This window comes from Sus scrofa, chromosome 4 (assembly GCF_000003025.6).
Source record: "Sus scrofa isolate TJ Tabasco breed Duroc chromosome 4, Sscrofa11.1, whole genome shotgun sequence".
Lineage (NCBI taxonomy): Eukaryota > Metazoa > Chordata > Mammalia > Artiodactyla > Suidae > Sus > Sus scrofa.
Genome location: NC_010446.5, coordinates 125,087,192 through 125,113,193, shown reverse-complemented (window position 1 = coordinate 125,113,193; position 26,002 = coordinate 125,087,192). Strand labels below are relative to the sequence as shown.

The 26,002-nt window shown below is 45.3% G+C and overlaps 1 protein-coding gene and 1 pseudogene across 2 annotated transcripts in view; one reads left to right on the top strand and one right to left on the bottom strand.

Annotated features, from left to right (window-relative positions):
• TGFBR3 (transforming growth factor, beta receptor III) overlaps nucleotides 1-3,255 on the bottom strand; it is a 200,850-nt gene extending 197,595 nt beyond the window's left edge. Inside the window, exon 1 of one of the 2 annotated variants that reach the window (XM_021088719.1) lies at nucleotides 2,812-3,255. The gene's annotated coding sequence lies outside the window, so the exon portion shown is untranslated. The remainder of the gene's footprint in view (nucleotides 1-2,811) is intronic. The other variant, XM_021088721.1, reaches the window with a different exon arrangement.
• Nucleotides 3,785-20,850, top strand: LOC100157600 (annotated as a pseudogene).

The window sequence follows — 26,002 nt, the reverse complement described above, 5'->3', positions numbered from 1 at the left end:
TAGAAACAAGAAAGGAAACTGGCCTACAAAACTGTAGACAAAGATTGAAAACCTTTTTTAAAAGCCAATTTAACTGTTTTTCCAAGCATGCTCATTCCTAAATATTGTTTATATCTTTATCGGTAGACATGCATCTATACTAAGCAAATATGATACCTCTGACCTGTTACTACACTAAAATATAAGCCTGTGAAGAAGGCACCGGAGTAGACACGCTGTTACTCAAAATAACAATCCCTTCGTGTCTTGCAATCAGATGTTAATGAAAAATGATGACAGGATGGTGAGCCCACCACCCTCCACCTCCCCAGAACAGACTCACTCCATCCGACTTTCTACACGAGGCCAACGAGGGCCATTGCAAAAGGAGTTACGAAGGCTCTCTCTGGACTCCCAGTTCTCCAAGATAATTTGAAATATTACCCAAAGGACACAAAATTATTTGACCTACACCTCCTAAGGAAAACAAATGGAAATAAACGGTATGTGTATTTAACATCTGTCCCGGCACCAGAGCTCTGGACACATATCCACCACGTAGGCTCTGTCCTCAAAAAGTCATTCTTACGATAATGAGTTGAAATTACACCCAGTTCTCCAAAGTCAACTCAAAAAGCAACTTGGTTATTTTGCTAGATAAAACCACAACAGGTTCCCCTTCTGAAATGTATGTTTAATACTCTATAAAAACTGATTTGGGTGCCTAACAGATATCAATAGGTAATGTGTTATGCTCCCCCTATTGGCTAATATTCAAAATAACAATGAATTCCCCAGGGGTTGCCTTTGAGGAGCTGGGGTTCACAAGTAAGTTGGTGATTTTAATGCTTAAAAACATGAGCTGGATCAACAGTTGTGAGGCAAAGCTGCCATGTGATGGTCAGATTCCATCAAAACAGGAAAAATTAAAGTTGACAAATGACAAAGACAAACTAAAGGGCTGAAACTATGCTGAAGCCTTGAAACACTAAACAATGCAGAATGAAAGCCAAAAGCAGAGAACATCAAGAAACAGAGCAACATCCTTTAACTGACACAATGGCATGAAATCAATTTCATTTTAATAGCCCTTAAGAGGGTAAGAATTATTTCCCTGCCTTCTGTGCCAACCCCAAGCTGTTTCCTAAGGAAGCCAAGTAACACTGACCAACAATGTCTGGAGAATTAATAAAAGAAAAGAAGATTAAAGATCCAAATTAGTTACTCCAAATCAGAGTTCTATTTACAATTACTTGGAGTCAGTTTCAGGGGCGCCAGAATTTGACCCCACCCGGCATGGGTAGCTCACCTAAATTAATCTCAGACACCTGATGTGCTTTCCAAGCGATGGGTTCACCTTAAAGGAGCTGAAGACGGGAGAAGATGCTGGGATTTGCTGCACACGAATCGGACTGCACTTGCTGTTCTCGGCTGAGTGTCTGAGCCGGGCTTCCCAAGTCAGAACAGCTGTGTAATAGCCTGGGCAAGTAACTAAACTCTAGAGTCTTGTCTAAAAAAATCGGTCCACTAATAGTGTTTTTGCCAGAGTTGGGGTCCCGGTTCAGTGTCCATAAGGCCCGAGGACAGTAACTGGCACACAGCTTGTGCCCAATAAACGTTGGCTATCATTATCACCAGAAAGAAATAGTTATTTTCACCCACAGATACCTGTTGGCAACCTAAAGTACCATTTCGGGAAAATGAAAAGGACTTGACAGATGCTTTGCTGCTTGTAGAGCCTTCTCTCCTCCCAAACCACTCGCTTACTAGTCTTAGAAGGGATGCGGACTCAGAAAAAGCCTGCCGCCCCGTCTCGGTCTATCATTCCTACCATCCCCTATCCTCGACGGCCTTCTCCGGACGCCGCCGGGCTTCGGACAAGCAGCGCTAAGAGCCGAGCCGCCCTTTGCTCGGCGCCAGGCATCGATCGTTCTAGTACGTGACATATGTTAAAGCATTCAATCCTCAAGTAACCTTATGAGGCCAATACTATTTATTAGTATTCCCACTTCACAGGGAAGGAAATGTGAGCGATTTTCGTCTCTCGGCTCTTTCTGTAACACCAAATCCACTAAGTTCTACTCTGTCAAGGTAATTCACGCTCGACAAGCCCGTTCCTACCCTTAAGTGACTCTGGAAAGTGGGGCAAATGCCCTAATAAGAACAAGACTGCAAGCACGTTCTCCTAGCGACAGCCCGTGAGTTCCTAGCTTATTCTAACCAAATGAAGGTGTCAGGAGAAGTCTTCAAAATAAACTGGGTAAGGTGGCTAACAAGTTAACGCGGGCGAGGCGGATGCTCCGCGGGGCTCCGGGCTGCAGCGGCCGGCAGAGCCCCCCGAGGACGCGGCCCGCGGGGCGCGCAGCTCACGTCGGTGCCAGAGTCCCGGGCCCGCAGCCTCTGCAACGGCAATTGAGTGCAAACCCACCACCAATCTTGCCCACCAACGCTGTCACGCGCCCGGTGGGAAGTGGCCATCGCGCCCCCGCGGAGGTCAGAAGAAACCGCGGAAAGGAAGAGTGAGGGCAGGAGCGGAACAGATGTCTTCCCCAGCACCGCGCATCGCCCCGCGCGCTGCCCAGCCCGGGCGGCCGCTTCCCCACGACCTCCGGCGTCAACACCGCCCGACCCGACCGAGGCCGCCCCCACCGGCCCGGGGGTCCCGGCGGCCCGAGCGATCCCGGCCGGGAGACGGGCGCGGAGCCCCGCGCAGCGCCGACAGGCACCGCGCAGCCTGCAGAGCCCCCGGCGGGGACGGGTGCTGGGGCGAGCGGTGCGGCCAAGGGCGTCCGGGCGCCCGCTGCAGCGCCGCGGGGCCCGGCCGGCACGTACCTCGGAGGCGGCGTGTCCAGCGGAGATCCACCCGCCACAAGTTGGAGGAAAAAGCAGAGCGAAGTTTCCCCGCCCAGCGCCCGGCGGCCGCGAAGCTCCGGCAGCTGCTGCGCCGCAGCGCAACTACGCCATCCGGACCCGCCGGGGACTTTCTCCTCCTGCAGGGAGCTCGGGGAATCGCGCAGGGAAAGTGGCCGCGCACCCGAGCCGCCGACTTCCCTCCGTCACTCGCTGGGAAGAGGAAAGCGCCACTCGGCGTCCCCGAAACCCTCGATTACCCCCATCGGGCCGACCCCGCGCCCCCGCTCCCCCCACACTCGCGGGCGGGGACGGGCAGGAGGCCACAGCAATCAGCGCGCGGGGGGAAGGGCGCTCCTCCTCCGCGGTCCCCACCGCACTCCCGGCCGCCCAGAAACTCCTCCTCCCGCCGCCCGCCTCCGCTCTCTCCTCCCCCTTTTCCTCTGCGGCTGGTGGACGAACCCCGCGCGCTGCCGGAGCCTGCGTTTCCTTTCGGACCGAGGAGGGCGGGAGAGCCGCGGAGCCCCGGGAACCGCCGGGTTGCCGCGCGCCCAGCTTGGGGCAGCGAACACAGCGGGGCCGGGGGTCTGGGAAGGGCCGGATGGGGGCGAGGGGGCAACGTGGGCGCGAGCCGCAAAGATTCCCTCCCTCCTACGAAGTCCTTGCAGCTTTCCAGGGCTTCCTGGCGAATTTGGTTTATTTGGTTCCCTGCGTCTTGGTCCAAAAATGTAAAACCTCCAACAGTGTGGTCACCCCCCCTTGCCCACCGCCTAGCAAAGCCCCCCCACCCCCCTTCGTGCTGTCCCTGGTGCGCTCTCGAGATGCGCTCTGACCGCGGTCTTCCCTCCTGCGAACGGCTGAGAGCGCGGTCCCCAGCCGCTCTCCGCCCCCCCAAGTAAATTCTTACAAATAAAGGAGGCGGGCAGCATTCCTGGCTTCACCCAAGGTCGGCGCGATGTCCGCGGAGGTGTTGGCGTCGCGCATCTCCCTGTGTCTGTGTGCGGGTGAGCTGGTCGCCGCGAGAGGTGACAAACGCGGACCTCGGAACACCGCTTGGATACCCCTTTTTTAGAAGTGGTTTTTCTCTTAAAAGACATGCTGCAAACACAGAACACGGTTTAATCAGCAGGTTGGTGAAGTGACTCTGAGCTGACCGGTGTCAGAGGCCAGACTTCCAGTCGTGACTCTGGCCTTGGACTCGCTGTGGAACCTTGGGCAACTGGCTTAAACGCTCCAAGTCTGTTTTCTCCTCTGTGACATGAGGAGCGTGGCCTAGGAGACCTCTTCCAGCTCTAAAACGTTATGGTCCTAGGCCTTTAAAACGGTACAAAGTGGAGTGGAGAGGTGTCTTAGATTGTTACGTCTGCACTGTTGTTATTTGGAAAGTGGAGTGGGTCCCTACTTTGAGAGAAGAGGCGGTGTTTCTTGCCCATTTTCTCTTGTATGGATACATAGAGAACCCACTCAACTGGAGCTATTTTTCCCAAAAGTCAAGTCATCTGGATTCCTTGGATGGCTGCAAAAACCTCCTCAATGAACCAGTCATTTCTGACCAGTATTTATTGAGCGCCTACTGTGTGAGAGGCTGGAGCTGGGCCTTGGAGAAACACACAGTCTAGCTGGAGTTAGCCTTGGCTGTGATAAAGTCTCTCTAGATGTAAGGCACAGACTCAAATTACAGCGTATACATGCCTCAAATTATCAAGTTTTTCCTTTCAAGAGTAGACAGGAACACTTGACCTGGGTGTGACTATTTAATACATTTAAATGTATCAATCCTGTTAAGGCTTTTTAATTTCTTTCTTTCTTTTTTTTTTTTAGGGCCACACCCACAGCATGTAAAGTTTCCCAGGCTAGGGGTCAAATCGAAGCTACACCTACCGGCCTACACCACTGCCACAGCAACGCAGTATCTGAGCCACATCTGCCACCTACACCACAGCTCATGGCAATGCCGGATCCTTTACCCACTCAGCGAGGCCAGGGACTGAACCCACCACCTCGTGGTTCCTAGTCAGATTCATTTCCACTGCCCCACAATGGGAATTCCAAGGCCTTTTAACTTCTAAATAAAATGGCATAGAAGCAGAGAGAGAAAAGCAAGTCCTAGATAAATTAAGAGTGTCTTCTCTTTAAAGAGTGATGAGCTAACTGTTCACAATAGTCAGATTCTCAAAAGTGTAACCATCGACATTTATGGAGCATTTCCTCTGTGCCAGGAAGAGTCCTGAATCGTCTATACATATGAACACACTTACCTCTCACAGCCTATAAAGCTGTATACAAACTCAGGCCTATGTATAAAGCTACCTATACATGAAGGCCTTATAACTTGCTAAGATAGCATAGCTGATAGGTGGGAAGCTCAGGATTCAAACTCACATCCATTTAGCTCTGAGCCCAACAACCACCAGGACATACTACCTGTCACCAAAAGCTTTACATTATTTGCAAAATGAACAGTTTGGGGAGTTTGATCCTTTAGGTTTTGAGGTTTTTTTGTTTTTTTTTTTTCCTGCAAACCATCTTTAAAATTCAGGGCTATTTAATCAGTTTCCATAGATGATATGGAAAAACACAAGAAATTATATCAGTCCATGAAAAACTAACAATGTCTAGGAGTTCCCATCGTGGCTCAGTGGTTAACGAATCCGACTAGGAACCATGAGGTTGCGGGTTTGATCCCTGGCCTCGCTCAGTGGGTTAAGGATCTGGCATTGCTGTGAGCTGTGGTGTAGGTCACAGACTCAGCTCAGATCCTGTGTTGCTGTGGCTGTGGTGTAGGCCCACAGCAACAGCTCCAATGAGACCCCTAGCCTGGGAACCTCCATATGCCATGGATTCAGTCCTAGAAGAGACAAAACAACAACAACAAAAACCCTAATAATGTCTACGTGTGTGTTTTCTCTAAATCTTTATGCTCACAATGTGATATTTATTATTTATTATTTGCAGAAGTAAAGATACCCAAAGCATACAGCAATTTAAAATAAAAACTTTTGCTCCTTAGCAAAGCTCTAGAAAAATGGTTCCCCTAAATTTTAATAATTGGATATTAACTGATTTCTAGGGGGATGAATCTGCCCACTGATTTTTTACAAATTAGGACTTCATTCAGGTTATAGTATTTGTTGCTGTAAGATACAAGCTTTCTTTGGTTCAAGGTGGTGTCTTGGTGGTTTGTTCCAAATTTTTTCAAAAACAAGTGCAAGTGAAGGAGGGTAGGGTGTGAGATTAAGAAATGCCCTCTATCTTCCTTGCATAAAAACATTCGACCGCAGAGCATCAAACTTACTGAGGCTCTGTGTCTCACAAAGAACCACTCTGCAGCGTGGGCCCACTTCTTTATGACAAGGCGTGTGCCTGTCTAGAGTCTGCTGATCAGCAGACAACTGAACAAATTCCAAATAATCTGTTTATGATCCTTACAGAAGCAAACACGTCACATTTCTGAAAGACTGCATCATTACAAAATCATCTGCGTGGAGTTCCGGCAGAGGTGCAGTGGGTTAAGAATCCACCTGCAATGGCTCAGGTCGCTGCCGAGGCATAGGTTCGAGGCCTGTCCAGTGCAGTGGGTTAAAGGATCCAGCATGGCCACAGCTGCGCCATATGTCACAGCTGTAACAATTCAATCCCTGGCCCGAGAATGTCCATGTGCCGTGGATGAGGCAGAAAGAAAGAGAGGAAGGAAGAAAGGGAGGGAGGGAAAGAAAGAAAGAGAAAGAAAGAAAAAGAAAGAAAGAAAGGAAGGAAGAAGAAAGGATGGAAGGAAGAAGGGGGAATGAGGAGGGAGGAAGGAAGGAAACCATTTGGTTATTTTCTTTTTGAATAAGTCCTCATATAGCACTGAGCACATGCTTTCCACTTTGCAATTCCCGACTCATTAAACGCTCATAACAGCTTTATCATCCTCATTCCACAATTAGAAAATGATGCCCAGAGAGGTTAAGTAACTTGCCCAAAGTCTGAGCAGGTGGCATAGCCAGGTTCTTCGTCTCCAGAGTCTGGATCTCTGCTTGGTGCTGCTTCAGGCGAGATGGAGCCCCCTTCCCCTTGGAGAGAAAGTCTAATTTTTTTTTTTTTTAAGCTCAATTCTTTAAACGTTTCAAAAGATGAAAACAAAAACGTGTTGAGGAGAAATATCACTGCACCACCCCCACAGAGAAGGGGAGTCTTTTCGCCCAGGAGAGAGAAGAGAAGAGACACTAAAATTTGTCTAAAACAACCAACATCTTGAAGGCAATTGCACAACTCGTCTTAAGAATGTGTGACAGAACATGAACCAAATGTTACGAAATTGCTGGGACACGATCCTGCCTACAAATTACAGGACGAGCTCCTACTTTCCACTCGGTGGACCTATCGTCACAGACAGATTTAGCACTTTATTTCGAAAATTTGCCCATAAAGATTCCAATTCATACCTGGAGGTGTTTTCTGCATCGCCATAAGCCAAGACCATAGTCTAAAGCCACATGGTCTACGTCTCTATGCAAGATTACAGTAGGGAGTTTTCACTGACAAAATTTGCAGCTGGCAGATTTCAGATTAATGAGGAGCAGAATACTCTCAGATGAACCTGTTTGCAGAGCAGAGCCCCAAACAGACACCTGATGCAGGCCTGAGGAATTCCCCAGAGAATTTGGAAATAAAAATCCAAAGCCAGTTCTCTCACAGGAAGGCCGGGTTCCTGCAAACTTGTCATTTCCTGTGCCTGGGCAGAGCCTCCAAAGGCCGTTTCCACAATGCACCTTCAATTTCCCCCTCAGCAGGTCTTCTGACAAAGCAGGAAACCTCACACCATTTCAAAGTAACAGCAAAACCCCCTGAGATGGCTGTGGTCTTAGCCTCTGTAGGGACGGCAGCAGAGCCTCAGGAGGAGGGGTTTTGCGGGGGGAGGTGTTGCCCTGCCCCCCCACCTCTCCCACCCCCACCCCCGCCTCCATAGCCGCCCCACAGGGAACTTTTGTTTTGGCCTGGGAAGAGGGAAAGAAAAATCAACATGTTATTTTGGGTTCAGAGGGACCTCCACCCCCGAAAAAAGACCAGGAGCACCTAGGATATTATTTGCAGATGTCACAAAGCTTTTTGCCTGCAATTAACAAATACAAGAAGTACTGAAACTCCACTTGTAAAAATACCCCAACTGAAGAATCGTTATTGCTGTCGTTATCGACCCCCTGCTGTTGTTGGTGGTGCCCTTAATTGAGCACTTACTCCAGTGAGCTCTCGTTATAAGTCTGGCCTCATAAAATGTATTTCCTAACATATTTGGAAAATGAATAATTCCATGTATTTGTTAAAATCACCTGCTACAATGTTTCTTCAGGTTCCCCATCCACTGTGCTGTGAACATGTAATCTAAGGAGGAGGTGCTCCAGAGGTAGGCTTGAGAGTTCAGTCTTGAGTTCAACAGGAAATTCATTTTCATTTTGGATTTTTGCTTTAATGATAATCTTGAAGGACAGGGTTTTACCCTCTTTTGGGGGGAAGGGAGACAGATAATTAAAAGGCAAGGACTTTTTCATAATAAAAGACTATTTAGGAGTTCCCGCTGTGGCTCTGTGGGTTAAGATACTAATCCATGAGGATGTGGGTTTGATCCCTGGCCTCCCTCAGTAGGTTAGGGATCTGGCATAGGTCGAAGACAAGGCTCAGATCCTGGGTTGCTGTGGCTGCGGTGGAGGCCAGCAGCTGCAGCTCCCATTCCACCCCTAGCCTGGGAACTTCCATATACCTTGGGTGTGGCCCTAAAAATAAATAAAAGACTTTTTTTTTTTTTTTTTTTGCCTTTTTCTGGGCCCGCTCCCGTGGCATATGGAGTATCCCAGGCTAGGGGTCGAATCAGAGCTGTAGCTGCCAGCCTACACCAGAGCCACAGCAACACAGGATCCAAGCTGCATCTGTGACCTACACCACAAGCTCACAGCAATGCCGGATCCTTAAGCCATTCAGCGAGGCCAGGGATCGAACCCACAACCTCATGGTTCCTAGTCAGATTCATTCACCACTGAGCCACGGCGGGAACTCCAATAAAAGACTATTTAGTTTCTTAAGTCCATGCTTTTCAAAGTGGGAAACATTTCCAGAAGTGCCTAAGAATTTTTTCTTTAAAAAAAAGTCCGGAGTTCCCGTCGTGGCGCAGTGGTTAACGAATCTGACTGGGACCCATGAAGTTGCGGGTTCGGTCCCTGCCCTTGCTCAGTGGGTTAAGGATCCGGCGTTGCCGTGAGCTGTGGTGTAGGTTGCAAACGCGGCTCGGATCCAGCGTTGCTGTGCCTCTGGCGTAGGCCAGTGGCTACAGCTCCGATTCAACCCCTAGCCTGGGAACCTCCATATGCCGCGTGGGAGCGGCCCAAGAAATAGCAACAATAACAACAACAACAACAACAACAACAAAAAGTCCTTCCAGTGTTAACGTTTGAAAATTTTGCTACAAAATTTTTAATTAAAATTTCCTTCAGGAGTTCCTGTCGTGGCGCAGTGGTTAACGAATCCGACTAGGAACCATGAGGTTGCGGGTTCAGTCCCTGCCCTTGCTCAGTGGGTTAACGATCCGGCGTTGCCGTGAGCTGTGGTGTAGGTTGCAGACGCGGCTCGGATCCTGCGTTGCTGTGCCTCTGGCGTAGGCCGGTGGCTACAGCTCCGATTAGACCCCTAGCCTGGGAACCTCCATATGCCGCGTGGGAGCGGCCCAAGAAATAGCAACAACAACAACAACAACAACAAAAGACAAAAAGACAAAAGCCAAAAAAAAAAAAAAAAAAAAAAAAATTTCCTTCACAATGTCCCCTGTATAGTTTTTGGGAGATGTTAGTTCTTTCGTGAAAAACCAACCAATATTCATTGACATTTGCTAAGCCATATTAAGAGGTGAAAGATACGTACAGAAGATATAATAAAAAGATAAAGAGCAGAACGTGGTATATGTTAAGCATCCAATGTAACTGTAAGTGCTGGAAGTGAGATGGTCCTTTCTGGATGATCAGAGCAAGAAAAGAAGGCAGCCGAGTCTTCTGCAGACGCAGAGGATGCAAAGAACATTCTGGACAATGGCAAAGGGACCCTATGGCTGTAAAGCAGGAGCACCTGAGAGACTGGTCCCCAGTGGGACTTGAGAGTAGAAACAGCCTGTTCACCTCACAGGAGGAGCTCTGGGGACCCCTCAAGCCGCTCCCTTCCTTCTCCACGAGAAAGCCGAGCCTTCCACGTCACTGCTTCTCACCTGCATTCTCACGACCGTGTGGCTCTGGGCGCCCCTGACCTCGGCAATCTTCCTCCCTTTTTCCACCTCCCAGTTTGCCCTCTGGAATGCAGGACAAATTACCAGTAAGATCCCTTGTACACTCCACCTCTGGAAAACTCTGGCATCGCGGTCCCTTGACTGTCTCCCCTCCAGGGACCCGTTCTTCCATTCCACCTCAAGCACGGGCAGCCGTGCCCAGGTTGTTGTCCTCAGAAATAACTGCTCCAGCCTCCCAAATCAATTTCAAGTATTCTTCTCTGACCACCAGTCTCTACTGATCCAACTGGTTGCCTCTAGTGTCCTGATTCCAGCAATGCTTTGACCTCACCAGGATTTCTAATCCGTTGCCCCTATTTTTTATTTTATTTTATTTTATTTTTTTTTACCATATGCAACCATGATTAGTCTCAACTTTCTTTATTTTGTGTTTTAAGGCTGCACCCGAGGCACGTGGAGCTTCCCAGGCTAGAGGTCGAATCAGAGCTACAGCTGCCGGCCTACACCACAGCCACAGCAACGCCAGATCCAAGCCGCGTCTGTGACCTACGCCACAGCTCACAGCAATACGGGATCCCTAACCCGCTGAGCGAGGCCAGGGATCGAATCTGCATCCTCATGGATCCTAGTCAGGATCGTTACGACTGAGCCACGACGGGAACTCCAAAAATTATAACATTTTTTCTCCGGCCTGGACCTCTCCCCTGAACCCCAAACTCAGGTATTTTAGTTGACATCCCAGCATCTTCGCTCTATACATTCAATAGGAGGGTCGAATGTTACATGTCAAAAACTGAACTGATTCCCGTAAACACATCTTTTCTCTCCTCAGCTCAGTAAATAGCTCAACCCGTCACTCAGTGGTCCAGCTCGAAACCAGATGGGTCTTCCTTGCTTCCTGTGCGTCTCTCAAATCCATCAGCCAGTCCTGCTGGCTTCTCCTTCGGATAATCACGTCTCTTTCCACTGCCGCCACAATACCATCTAAACGATGCAATTTTTTCACCTACGTGACTGTGATATCACCAAGCCCCCTGCTTCTAATCTTGCCTCCCACCCACTAAGACACACACGTGTGCACACATGTACTTAATCAGCACTTTCTATGCACAGGTCACATTAGGGAATAAAACCTGGCCCCTCCTTGGAGCAGGCTTTCAGTATAAGCTCACCTTAAATCCAAAACCCATGAGGGCACAGACCGCGGCTGTCTTAATCAACACTGTATCCCCAGCTCCCAGCAGAAGGCAGTGGTCCTCACCTCTGCCCAGAATCCAATAAACATCGTTGGAGTAAATGAATGGCTTCACGCCACAGTCAGAGACGGAGGGTAGTTGGAAGTCTGCAACTACCATTGAGACAGATGCCCCTCTGGAGACTCACCAAGACACTGACCCAAGGGCTTTGCGTGTTATGAGAGCCAGGGCTCAGGAGGAGGCAGAATACAACCCACCAGAAGAATTGGCACCCATTTCCCGGGGGGCAGGAAGTAAGAGTGTGGTACCAATAACACGAATGAAGCTTAACCTGGATGCCACAGGGTCAGCCTGAGGGAGGCGCTTCCTCATCACAGCCAGACCCGTCAACAAAGAGTGCTGAACCCAGCCCCTCCGCCTGGACCAAATAAGGCTGCTGACTCAGTGTGCAGAAAGGAGAGGGCCAGGAGCCGCCAATGGCAGAGGAGAGCACGTGCAATGCTTTGCACACCCTCTTACCTTTCTCCTGTGTTGACAGAGATTTGCAAAGTCACATCTGCACTGCCGCTATCGTGGCTGGAAAACGCTGGCCATCTTGAAATGACACAGGCACGGAGAGCAAAGGAGAAAGAAGCAGGTGTTTCTCCTGAAGTAAGAGAGGAAGGCAGGAAGCCTTCGCACTCACTTTGCCCTTTGAGAAAGGACCACGTACTTCCTTCTTTGCCATCGGTCCCAGACTACACAGTTGCCTTACAGTGTTCTCTATAGGATCCTAAAGTAGCGTCAAGGCTTTTAAAAATCAGACAAACCGGTTGTTCAGGCTCTGTTTAAAAATCAAAAGTTTCATAGGCTTCTGTGCACTCTACATGGCTTTTCGTTCCTCACTCTTTTTTCTTCTCTTTTCTTTGCCAAGTTTTCTGCTTTTCCTTAAATGTAATTTTACTAAATGTAAATGCATAAGCAAAGCACATCCATTTGCAGAGTTTGCGCACATTTATAAACATATGAATTAATAAATTTTATAGATTTTTTTCTCATATGAATTATTTTCTAGTCTCTCATTGTGCCGAATACATTCAAAACCTCACTCTGTATTCTTTCAACTTTTCTCAAGGCCTGAAATTTCTCAAAATACAAAGTTTGGAGGGAAGAAAACTTTACTGGGAATCCTGAGTTATAACTTTTCCTTTGACCTGAGATTCCAGTTTCAGATTTCATTCTGTTAGATAGAAACCTCTTTCAACTTTTTTTTTGGAGAGCTAAGTGGTATGTACCAAAAAAAAAAGACACACTGAGGCTCCCGAACTGGTTCTTCAGATATGTGACTTTTCTTAACGAAGTCCAAGTTCAATTCAGCTGGAATGTTGAGTGTCGCTTGAGTGCACTTGCATCCTTGCCTGCCTCCTTTTCACCTTCCTGTATTTTTTTACTAACTGGTATTTCAGCTCATGAGATTCTCTTTCAGAGAAGGGTATAATGGTCTTTTCAATAGAATTCTGCAGCCCCACTGCTTTTCAAGGCATTGGCCTGTCAAACTGGAGCCTGCCAGGTTATGGTGTACCTTGGGGGTATTTATGTAAAGGACACTGCAGCATCCGCCTCTTTGGGGAAAAACACAACTTGGCTTGGGAAGGAGGCAGATTCTTAGGGAAGGGTGAGATCCCTGAAAAGCAAGCTTTCAAAGGCTTCATTATCTTTAGGAAGACCTCATGTAAAAACACCAGAAAAGCATCCTGTCCCAAGGGCTTTGCCATGCACAGTTCTGGTAACAGCGCACTTTCCTTGTATACAGGGGTTCATTAAGCTCAAACCAACCTCTTAATTCCATGAAGGTGACAAGATGAACTAAACGGACCATCCAAAAGTCCTGAAGGTCAACTGAGAGGCCCTCTCTCCAATTACTTTTACTCTTCAGTTATTTTTAGGCTGGCTTGGTGCGAACGTGCTGGGCAGCTGTGCAAAGGATTATATACATTTTGTTCCAAGGCTCATTCATTACCATTTCATGGGCTGAAACACGCACAACTTACCAAAGCTAGGCACAAAGTAGAAGGACAGATCTTGTTTATAAGAAATTTCCAAAGTACAGAAAAACACAGAGAATGTCATAAACACCCATATGTATCAACACCCAGAATTGATCACTGTTGGTCTTTCTATAGAAGAAACAAAACATTACAGATAAAATTCAAGTCCCTGGAGTTCTGATGTGGCTCGGCAGGCTAAGTACCCTAACCCTACGAGTATCCGTGAGGATGCCAGTTTGATCCCTGGCCTCCATCAGTGGGTTAAGGATCCAGCGTTGCTACAAGCTGCGTTAAAGACTGCAGATCCTGTGTGGTTGTGGCTGTGGTGTAGGCTGGCAGCTGCAGCTCTGATCTGACCCCTAGCCCGGGAACTTCCATATGCCACAGGTGTGGCCCTAAAAAGAAAAAAAAATAATAATTCGAGTCCCCTTGACTTCCCCAACTCCAGTTCAAATCAATTACCCTCTCAGTGTCTTCAGAGGAAACCAGTTTCATGAATATAGTGTATATTCTTCCAGTGGGTTTTGTTGTACTTTTGCATGTACATATGTGTGTATGTACATCTGATAGTCATATGCATATATATATACACATAGAAATACATATAGAAAGAGGGCAGTTCTTTACAATATGAGGGAATATGTTATCCGTTTTAAAATGTTACATAAATAACACCTAATCTGGAGTTCCCATCATGGCTCAGTGGAAACGAATCTGACTAGGAACCATGAGGTTGCAGGTTCAATCCCTGGTCTTACTCAGTGGAATAGGGATCTGGCGTTGCCGTGAGCCGTGGTGTAGGTCACAGACGCGGCTCAGATCTGGTGTTGTTGTGGCTGTGGTGTAGGCCAGCAGCTATAGCTCCAATGCGACCCCTAGCCTGGGAATCTCCATATGCCGCCGGTGCGGCCCCAGAAAAAGACAGAGACAAAAAATTTTAAAAAATAACACCTAATCTACAACTTGCCCTTTTCTTTCCACATTATAATTTTTAAATCCACCTTTGTGGTATGTGTGGACTTAGTTCCTATCTCATAGGTAACATTTTTTATGGCCACACCTGTGATATATGGAAGTTCCTGGGCCAGGGTTTGCATGCAAACCACAGCTGCGACCTACTCTGCAGCTTCAGCAATGCTGGATCCTTGAACCTGCTGCACCGGACTGGGGATCGAACCAATGCCTCCACAGCAACCCAAGCTGCTTCAATGGGATTCTTAGCCCACTGTGCCACAGCAGGAACCCCTTCCTATCCCATTTCAAATTTAAATTTCAAGTTTCCTGTTGAAATTGTTTCTACTTTCTATTATCACAATGTTTCATGAACAAGAGATTCTTGTATCCGTCTCCCAGTTCACAGATGTGCAATTTCTCTAGCCTAAGATGTATAACTAGAAGTATAATTGTTGGGTTGATGAGTACAATTAAAATTGTATAGGTCTTAACAAAGTGTATTCTGTAAGGAGTGTACTAATTTCGATTCTCACTGATGGAACGGGCCATTCTACTTGTCCACACCTCTGCCAATAGTTGACACCGTCAGACTGTCCAATTGTTTAAATACGAACAGTGACTTGTTTTGCTCTGGCTCCTAGTAAAGTTGAGCAGGGTTTCATGTTTAACCACTCAGGTTTTTCTCCTCTGTGATCCGTGATCAGTTCCTAGACAAAACAAATCTTAAAAGAAATTTGAAAAACAGTCTCTTAAAAACCAACCATACTAAAAATTTTGACACATAGGTAGTTAATGTTTTGGAGGCTTTTTTTTTCCCCCCTTAGGACCTCACATGCGGCATATAGAAGTTCCCATGCCAGCGGTTGAATCTAGCTGTGGATGCTGGCCACAGCCACGGCCACAGCAATGCAGGATCTGAGCCACATCTGCGACCTACGCCACAGTTCATGGCAATGCTGGATCCTTAACCCACTGAACAGGGCCAGGGATCGAACCCAAATCCTCATGGGCACTAGTCAGGTTCATTTCCATTGCTCCACAACAGGAACTCCTAGGTAGTTAATGTTTAAATGGGTGTCAATGTATTTGTTTTCATTTTAGTGCATCATGGGAAATAAGCTTTTTTGACTTTTTTTTTTTTTCTCCAGAAAGTCACTGGATCATGAACTGGGTAAATTTCTCCCAATCTACCTTTCTCTACCTTATAATTCACGTCTTCTTCTCCAAGATTCTGGCATGTCATAATCCTCAAGACTTTGTTTAGGAAAGAGTGAGCATTTTTCTTTTCTTTCTTTCTTTTTCTTTTTTTCTTTTCTTTTTCTTCTTTTTTTTGGCTATGCCCGAGGCATGTGGAAGTTCCCAGCTCAGGGATCAAACCAGAGCCACAGCTGCAACCTGAACCACAGCAGTGACCATGCTGGATCCTTAACCCGCTGTGCTACAAGGGAACTCCTATTTTAATTTTTCTTAATGCAAATAAAAACATGCTTCTTCGATATGAGAGCCAAACAAATATCTTCTGTACTCAACCCAATGTTTGGCAAATAGTAGTGCTCAATCAATACCTGCTAAATTAAATAACAAAAAGTGTGGGGCAAAGGGTAATTTCAGGAGCATTTCAGAACTAGAGCTATGATAAAGCTAGACACTAAAAAAAAAAAAAGTTTAAAAATACACAGTCAATATTCTAGTTACACTATCTCTTGTAGTGACCTAGATTCGTGATTCCACTTTTCAGGGTCAAAATCAAATGCTTCTGATGCTAATGTCTTAGCCAAGCTGACTCTTATCAGGGACTCGCCGTCAAAGTTCTACACACAAGGCTTTCTTGCCCTCCCTCTGATGCTGTGTCCTGGTTTTGACTACGAATAAAACAAACATTAATTGCCTGTAATTGTAGCAACCCTGAGTTTTCAGCTGAAAAAAGTAACACATATCAGGTTTCTCACAATATCGTGAAAGAGCTTTGACTCTCTTCTTGCTCAGTTGACTTGAATTTTGTGTAGATACTTGTAGTGGGGTTTTTTTAAGATTCCGAAATATATTCCCACTAGAGATTATTCCATTCATACTAAGCTTAATTTTAACCTGTTAACTGTTAAGTGGGACATTTCTAAGCTATCATCATTTCAGTAATAGTAATTTTTTGTGTGTGTGTGTCTTTTTGCCACTTCTTGGGCTGCACCTGCAGCATATGGAGGTTCCCAGGCTAGGGGTCGAATTGGAGCTGTAACTGCCGGTCTATGCCACAGCCACAGCAACGCAGGATCTTTAACCCACTGAGCAAGGGCAGGGACTGAACCCGCAACCTCATGGTTCCTAGTCGGATTCGTTAACCACTGCGCCATGACGGGAACTCCACCAATGCCATATTCTTAACCCACTGCACCAGGCGGATGATCAAACCTGTGCCTCCACAGAGACAAGGCTGATGATTAACCCACTGTGTCACAGCAGGAACTCCAATGGTATTCTCCCTGACTCACTCTTTTCTGTTGATACTTGTGCAAAATTGACAAGGTTGTCCCAGATGAATGCTCTGGAAAATAGCTGAAGTTACAGAAAAGCTGAATTATCATCAAGCTCTACAGTATCTCAGAAAAATAAATACTAAAATGACTACTTCCCTGCTCTCTGGGCCTCCTCCAGTGGAGCTCCTGGGGTAGGAGATGGGCTTTACAGCAAATTCAGAAGAAATGAAAGAAAGTCACTATCTTAAGGAAAGCAGTTGACAAAAATATTGTAACTTTTGTGATATAAGACAGTATTCTCACCCTAGTGGGCTGAGAAATGCTTCCTTGCATATGGGATTAGGAAAGATGTATTAATAAAACGTATTTAGGAGTTCCCGTAGTGGCTCAGTGGTTAACGAATCCAACTAGGAACCACGAGGTTGCGGGTTCAATCCCTGGCCTCACTCAGTGGGTTTAGGATCTGGCGTTGCTGTGAGCTGTGGTGTAGACTGGCAGCTACAGCTCTGATTAGACCCCTAGCTGGGAACCTCCATATGCTGCAGGTGCAGCCCTAAAAGGACAAAAGACAACAAAAATAAAACATATTAAATGTATTAACACATTAACATTAATCTCAACATATTAAACATTAAATCTTACTTCTAATATTGGTATAATAACATTATCATGAATGTTGACACAGTAAAGCCTTTGAGAAGTTCTGGGGGAAAAAAATTACATTTTTTAACCCTACATTTCCCAAACATTTTGACCCCAGACCACTTTTTAAAAATGTAATACCCATGGAGTTCCCTCGTGGCACAGCAGGTTAAGCATCTGGCCTTGTCACTGCAGCAGCTTAAGCCACTGCTGTGGCACCGATTCAATCCCTGGCCCCAGAACTTCCACATGCCACAGGTGTGCTCCCCCCCAAAAGATACAATAAAATGTAATACTCACAGAACTAATGTTCTACAGAACAATTTGGGAAACTCATGTATAATAACAAATACAATTTCTTATTGGATTTAAACGATGAATTTCATCAGTGTATTTCATCAGCAAATATTTCCTTTATTGATTCTGGAATGCTTTCCTTGGCTCACCTGCTTCAGAGAAAGAGTTCCAGACCAAAGTTGGGGTCCTTTTCTCTCCCCATGTCTCCCCACTACAAATGGCTTTACGAACTGATAAGAAACCCTCTGTCCTGACCCTACCCCCGCACCCCGCTCCCTAGAGGCACACACTGGGTTCAAGGACCCCTGTACCTCTATCCCTTGTAATCGGCTTCTCCTGAGCCCCCGTGTGAAGAGGAATTACCGTCAGGCCTGAAAGATAATACAGGAGTCATCCCCTAAATTAAACCGCATTCATATACAGCTTTTTGAATTGTGATTAAAAAACCACTCAGCATAGAACTTACCACCTTACCCATGTTTGAAGTTTACAGGTCGGCAGTGATAAGGCCTTTCACGCTGTTGTACAAACAGCTCTCTAGAACTTTTTCATCTTGCAAAACTGAAATTCTCCACCCACTGAATAATAACTCCCATTTCTCCCTCCCCTCAGCCTCTGACAACCACCACCCTACTTTCTGTTTCTGTGAATTTGACTACTCTCTGTTCCTCGTAAAAATGGAATTATCCAGTACTTGTCTTTTTGTGACTGGCGTATTTCACGTAGCCTAACGTCCCCAGGTCCATACATACATGCTGTCGGATGTGACAGGATTTCCTTCTGTTTGAAGGCTGAGTGATTTCATTGCATGTATTCACTCACTGATGCACATTTGAGGTGTTTCTGCCTCTTGCCTCTTGTGAATAACGCCGCAATGAACACGCGTGGGCAACAACCTTTGAGATCCTGCTTTCACTTCCTTTGGATATACACCCAGAAGTGGGGCGGCTGGATTACATGGCAATGCTATTTTTTATTTTTTGACAAACCTCTATACTGTTCTCTACGGCAGCTGCACAATTTTACATTCCCACTAACAGTGCACAAGGATTCCAATTTCTCCACATGTTCACCACACTTATTTTGCTTTTTTCATAGTTACATATAGTTTTATTAGGTGTATTTTTATTGGTTCTCATTATGCAAAAAATATCTAACAGTGCTTCATCAATCTAAAGAGTTCATTACATGAAACACATACTTGTGGTCTCTAAAGAAAAAGAAGCTGTTTCTCCAGCATTGAAAGAAAGCACAGTAAGAGCCAGGATCTACAAACAGACAATTAAAGGGAAACAACTACACCCAAAAACCAGAATGAAGACTTCCCCAGTGGCTCAGCACATCAAGGATCCGGCATTGTCACTGCTGTGCTCGGTCGCTGCTCTGGTGCAGCTTTGATCTCCGGCCTAGGAACCCCCACATGCCACAGGCATGGCCAAAAAAAAAAAAAAAATCAGAATGAAACAAGTTAATCTTTTTTGCAATTGCCTGACCAGTTATGTGATTAAGATGACAAGGATTTAAACTTATTTTTAATAGTACTTAGCTATTTGTTTACACAATAGCACTATACATTCAAACATTGCAAAACACTGTGGTATGCTGCATTGTAATGTATGTAAAGATATTAAATTTTATTTTTTACTTGTTTGTCTCTTTAGGGCTACACCAGTGACACATGGAAGTTCCCAGGCTATGGGTCAAGTTGGAGCTGTAGCTGCTGGCCTACACCAGCGTCACAGCAACACTGGATCCTTAACCCACTGAGCAAGGCCAGCGATGGAACCCGCGTCCTCATGGATCCTTGTCAGGTTCCTTACTGCTGAGGCATGATGGGAACTCCAAATATATTAAATTTCGACTCATTTTTCCAACAGTTCATGAGATTTTACGGACATAAACACATCATGATGAATGGTGTGTGTTCCCTGAACCTGGATTTCTAGGAAGTCTTCCTGTCAATATTGAGAAGGTCTATTCATGTATAACAACGTTCAGTCAAGGTTTTAAAACCCACCAAGTGCCAGCGTGCACTTGATCTTCCCAGCATCTTTGTGGGCCATGTGTTATTACTGAAAAGCCGAGCTACACACTCTGCCCCAAGGTATGTATTTAACCAGTGGTTATGACTGAAACACAAAGCGAGGTGTTCTGGCTCTAAATCCCTATTTTTCTGTTTTCACCCCATTAGAAAACATAGTTCTATTTGAATTCGTTTAGTTTTGAAAATATTTTTTAACATCTTTTTAAGGTCTTTAAATACATGAAACATTTTTTTTTTTTTCAAATAAGGGCTCAATTAATTACATTTTGGACGCGGTGTCTGTGGGGAGGTTAAAACAAACATGCGGTGCCAATACAGCTCCCAGCCTTGACCTTCCACATGCAAACAAGCTGTTTGGACACGGCCAGGCGCCGGTCAGAAGCACCCCTCCCCCGGCTCGGCTCAGGAAAGACGGGTGGGGACACCGCCAGGGCCCGATGCTGCCCTGCGCCTTCCTGCCTGCTGTGCCCGGATCTCACAGACGAGTAGAGAGGCCCTGGATCTTCCAGAACCATTGAGGGCTGGTGCATTTTTGGAAAAAGCAGCACCCCCAAATTTCTGCGGGCTGTTTGCGGGAGGACCTGCTTCGCTTTTGGTTTTAATGCCGGTGGGGCCTCTTTCTCTTATGCGAGAAAGAAGTTAAAATGCAGATAGGGAATCGTTGATGGTAAATTACGGTTTATCCAGAGTTTTGCAATAGGATTGTCAGGTGAATGAGAAATTCTTATCCTTGGCTCAAGACGGCGGCCACCGTGAGGAAGGCGTGCTGCGGGAGATGTCACCGTTATTTCTGAGGATCAACCAAAGAGAAACACGTCTGCACAGAATCCAAGAAGAATCACAGAGCCGGCAGGAGAAATGGACGTCAAAAAGAAACAACTCCAAAATCCAGAGGATGCTTGTGAGGACATTGTGCTTGCGGATGAGGGCTGCATAATGACACCTTATCAGATTGGTGATGTTGTCATTAGCCATTCTCAAGAAGAAACTCAAGAAATGTTAGAAGAAGCACCAAAAAATCGGTCAGAAGAAACGGACGCCTTAGAATCCAAAGTGGGATCAATTCGGCCGGTGTTAGCAGATTTGAAAGTTCAGTTATATGCTAAATTTGGGAGGAACAAACCTCGAAGCTGATGAAAGCTAAACATTTTATGATACTTTTTAAATTTGTTTAATAAGCTTGAATATTGTTTAAAAAAAAGAAATTCTTATACTTGGCTCATGGTAGCCTGAATATATATATAATGTGTGTGTGTATACATATATTTTTTCATAAGAACCCATAGCTATCCGCTGTATATTATCTAGTACATCTGGGTACATACATATGATGACTACAAGAGCCAGGTGTATCTCTAAAATGTGTTGAAAAAATCAACTGCAGATTTCTTAGGAACTTTGGAAACTTAGAGAGAAAAAAGTGGTTCAAAGCCTGGGCTTTGGAATTAGACCTGGGCTTGAGGACATTGCTGGACTTCTCTAAGGTTTCTTATCTGTAAAAGGAGAACGGAAACACCCACCTTTTACAATTTCTGTGAGGATTATGTGTAAAATAATGCAGGCTTTACACACCTCCTGGCACAGAGAATGGGGCAATATGTTGTAGCTATTATTAGCACCAAGCTTTAGGATCATTTCTCTTGGCATCGATTCCTGTAGAATAATCCTATTAATGCTGGAAATGTAGGTGATTAAGTTGAATATATAATCACACTCAGACATACCCTGAAATTACATCTTTGAACAATCCTTGGGATCAGTCAGTTTATTTAACACTTGTCTCTAGGGTACAAGAAAATGTTAGTTATTTGAGCTGTCTAAATTTAGGATCCCAAACCAACAAACACTTACTACTTATCCAAAAGAGATTTTTGTTAGGATTTTCTATTACTCAGAACTGTTGATGAGTTACTTTCGTTTGCACCAAGTTGGTCATTCTCACCTCTGGCTTCTTTTGGATAAGCAGTAAGTGTTTCTTTTGATGGACAATGATAAAAATACAACTCAAAGTAGCTTCAGCAAAAGGGAAGGTTTCGGCTGCAGGAACTGGGAACTTTGAGGGCTGATCTAGCTTCTAATGATGCTAAATGCCGCCAGAGCTCAAGTTCTCTCTGTGTGTTGGCATCGTTTTGCAAAGAACTGCCATGAGCCCTGGGGTTAGAACCATGAGCTGCAGGCATGGGTGGTTCCTTCAGCGTGAGAGCCCAGAGAAAAGGAGCTCCGCTCTCTCCAGGGAGCTATAAATCTTCCAGAACCTAAGGGCAGAGAAGATCTTATCTCAGAGTAGGTGGGACACTGTAAATCATTTCACTGGACTGCAGGGCCTGGGGAGAGGCAATGCCCAGAAGAAAATCAAGACCTGATTCGTGATAAAAGAAGACGGAGGAGTGAGTAGGTAAAACCCGCTCGATGCCCACAGTAAATGTTTTGAGTCTGACTGTCTAAGAACAAAAACCTCAGTGTGGCCTCATGGCAACTATTAAAATATGCACTATTTCACGGAACCACATAAAAATGTTTCAAAGGGGCACTGGGGTGGGACATTCTTGACTCATGCTTATTCTTCATGCTCATCTCCACATGTGGTAAACATCTGCAAAAAAAAGAGAGAGAGAGAGATAGTTATCCTCGTATGTTCTGCATCTTGAGCAGTACGTGTAACTACATGAAAAAAGGGGGGAGCTTATCTTTCCATATTGAAGAAACAAATAAGACCATTCGTAAATAATAATCACGCACCACTACACGAAAAGGAAACAAAGGTAAAAGTGTCTCCGTGTTAAAAGAGCAGATCAGGCAATTAATAAATAATAGCCTAAAAATTTGCCAATTTTAAAAATAAGAACAAAAGGGTTAACATTCTATAACCAAAGTACATGATATTAAAAATACAGTTAAAGAAAGACATCATTATTTGCATTAGCGAATTCCTATCGAGTCAGTTTTTTTATAATATGACTTTATGTATTTTATTTTATTTATTTACTCCATGAGTTTATTGCCTTTATAGTTGTACAAGGATCATCACAATCCAATTTTATAGGATTTCCATCCCACACTCCCAGCCCATCTCCCCACCCGCCTCACCTCAAGTCAGTTTTTCTAAGTGAAACAGAATTATATTTGCCAGGGAAAATAAGTTATCTTGAATATCAAAAAATACAAGAGTTCCTGTCGTGGCTCAGTGGTCAACGAATCTGACCAGGAACCGTGAGGTTGCGGGTTCGATCCCCGGCCTTGCTCAGTGGGTTAAGGATCTGGTGTTGCCATGAGCTGTGGTGTAGGTTGCAGACACGGCCCGGCCGGATCCCGCGTGGCTGTGGCTGTGGCATAGGCCAGTGGCTACAGCTCCGATTTGACCCCTCGCCTGGGAACCTCCATATGCCACGGGAGTGGCCCTAGAAAAGACAAAGAGACAAAAAAAAAACAAAAAACAAAAAACAAACAAACAAAAAAAACCCAAAAGGGAAAATCTTATCTCCTATGTTGAGTCCCAATGCTGACGACAACTTTTAAACTCCTGATTTCATTCTTGCTGTTATGAGTGGGTACAATACTAATACTCTCAAATTAGAAGATTCTTGAGGAGAGTTCCCGTCATGGCTCAGCGGTTAAGGAACTCAACTAGCATCCATGAGGATACGGGTTCCATCCCTGGCCTCACTCAGTGGGTTAAGGATCCGGCTTTGCTGTGCCTGTGGTGTAGGCCGGCGGTTACAGCTCTGATTTGACCCATAGCCTGGAAACCTTCACATGCCTCGGGTGCGGCCCTAAAAAGACAAAAAAAAAAAAAAAAATTCTTGCTAAGACCTCACTGTGCTCTGTGCAAACATGATCTCATCTTTCAGCTTGGTTATGTTCCAGGTCCAGGAGCGAGGGCAAGTTTACGATCAGGGGAGGAGAAAAAGGGAAATATTTACATAAGCTCCATAATAAAACTTAAAAAAAAAAAAACCCAAAGAAATCTGTGCTATATATATATATATAAACTCTCTGAACTTGGCATATAGGGGTACACAACCCGAGCAAGGAAGAGTCACAGAATATGGGGAAAAAGTTAGAAAAAAGCAAAGTCACCTTTTGCAATGGAAACGCAAAAACAAATGAGATGAGCCATCTGAAGATATCTTTCCAAGAGTAACACATCCCAAGTTTGAAACCTTACTCCTGGTAACGTGAAAGCGCCTTCCTAAACCGCCATGACGTTGCATAAAAGAAATCTCATCTGGGAGTTCCCGTCGTGGCGCAGTGGTTAACGAATCCGACTAGGAACCACGAGGTTGCGGGTTCAGTCCCTGGCCTTGCTCAGTGGGTTAAGGATCCGGCGTTGCCGTGAGCTGTGGTGTAGGTTGCAGACGTGGCTCGGATCCCGCGTTGTTGTGGCTCTGGCGTAGGCCGGTGGCTACAGCTCTGATTCGACCCCTAGCCTGGGAACCTCCATATACCGCGGGAGCGGCCCAAGAAATAGCAAAAAAAAAAAAAGAAAAGAAATCTCATCTGGAAGCATCATATTCAAACATTAACTAATTAATTAATATGTAATAAGCTGACATCTAAGAAATGAAAAATTGTCGAGGCCTTTTTGGTTTATATCCAGAGCTCTTCTGAAGGACAATGGACATAGTATCCCCTGTCATACACAGTAATTAACGAGAACCACCCTATTCAAATCTAATTTCCCCTCTAATAGTCTCAAAATATTTACTGAGAGTTTTAGTAACTTATTTACCTACACAGGGGAGAAGTGTATTATCCTTCAGTAATAATATCTATACAACCACTGTGAAAGACAGACTGGGCAATTTATTCAGTTGATACAGTTAGGATAAGGAGTTCCCACTGTGGTGCAACAGGATCTGCGGTGTCTCTCGAGCTGGGACACAGGTTAACTCCCCAGCCCAGCACAGTGGGTTAAGGATGCATTCGGCTGTGGCCACAGCTGCAGTATAGATCACAAGAGAGATATGTATTCTATTCTGGATAATTCTGTTAGATTTGGATTTGAATTATCAAGTTTCTTCTCTAAGCATTTTTTTTTTTTTTCATTTTTGGCCATGCCCACGGCACATGAAAGTTCCTGGGCCAAGGATTGAACCCGCACCACAGCAGTGACCCTCACCATGCCGTAACATCTCCTAATCCTTAATCACTAGGCCACCAGGGAGCTCTTGATAACTATTAAGTCTTGTGCTAGATACTTTACATGGAATGTATCATTTAATCTTCACAGCAACAATTATTATCCCTCTTTTATGGCTGAGGAAAGTGAGGTTTTCATTTAGCTATACATTTACCAAACTTCTGTCCTGTTACCTATTATCTATTTGCATTCAGAAACATCTCCTCCTGGAGTTCCCACTGTGGCACAGTGGGTTAAGAAGCCAACTGCCGTGGCCGGGGTCACAGCAGAGGTGTATATCCCCTCCTGGTGCCATGGGTTAAAAGAGCTGGCGTTGCTGCAGCTGTGGCTCTGATTCCGTCCCTAGCCCAGGAACTTCCATGTGCCATGGATGCAGTCATAAAATTAAAAACAAAGAAAAAAAAGAAGAAAAAGAAAAGTCTCCTCCTTTGTGAATTATCTCTGATCACAGCTGCCTCTCCACATAAGTCAAGTACTGGGCTCCTAGCAGCTCCTTCATCAATGTCAGAGCTGATCACTCTGATAAGGTTCTAAATTTAAAGTGATTATTAAGATCAAAGGGTAGCAGCTACAACATCAAAATCTGCCACTAACTCACAGGGTAACCTTAAACTTTAAACTGGGTGAAATACAGAGAAAAGCATAATTTTCCAAGATATATATAAATTCAATCATGGAGAATCACTTATATGGTAAATTTCAAGTGAGCTAACAGGATGAATTTCATACATTTCTAAATCAAGAAAAGTAACGTATTATGGTATATATAATATTTATCCCATAGGTATTCATGAACTCAATCCATGATGAAATCTAGGGATTTTTTTTCCTTTTAGGCCTACACATGCAGCATATGGAAGTTCCCAGGCTAGAGGTCGAATCAGAGCTGCAGCTGCCGGCCTACACCACAGCTCACAACAACGCCGGATCCTTAACCCACTGAGCGAGGCCAGGGATTGAACTCGAAACCTCATGGCTCCTAGTCGGGTTCGTTTCCACTGAGCCATGATGGGAACTCCTGTTCATGTACATTAAAAACAAACTCATGTGTGTACAGATTATAGTGTGGTTTGTTTTCTTTTTATGTTTTTTGTCTTTTTAGGGCCACACCCACGGCATGTGGAGGTTCCCAGGCCAGGGGTCTAATCAGAGCTGT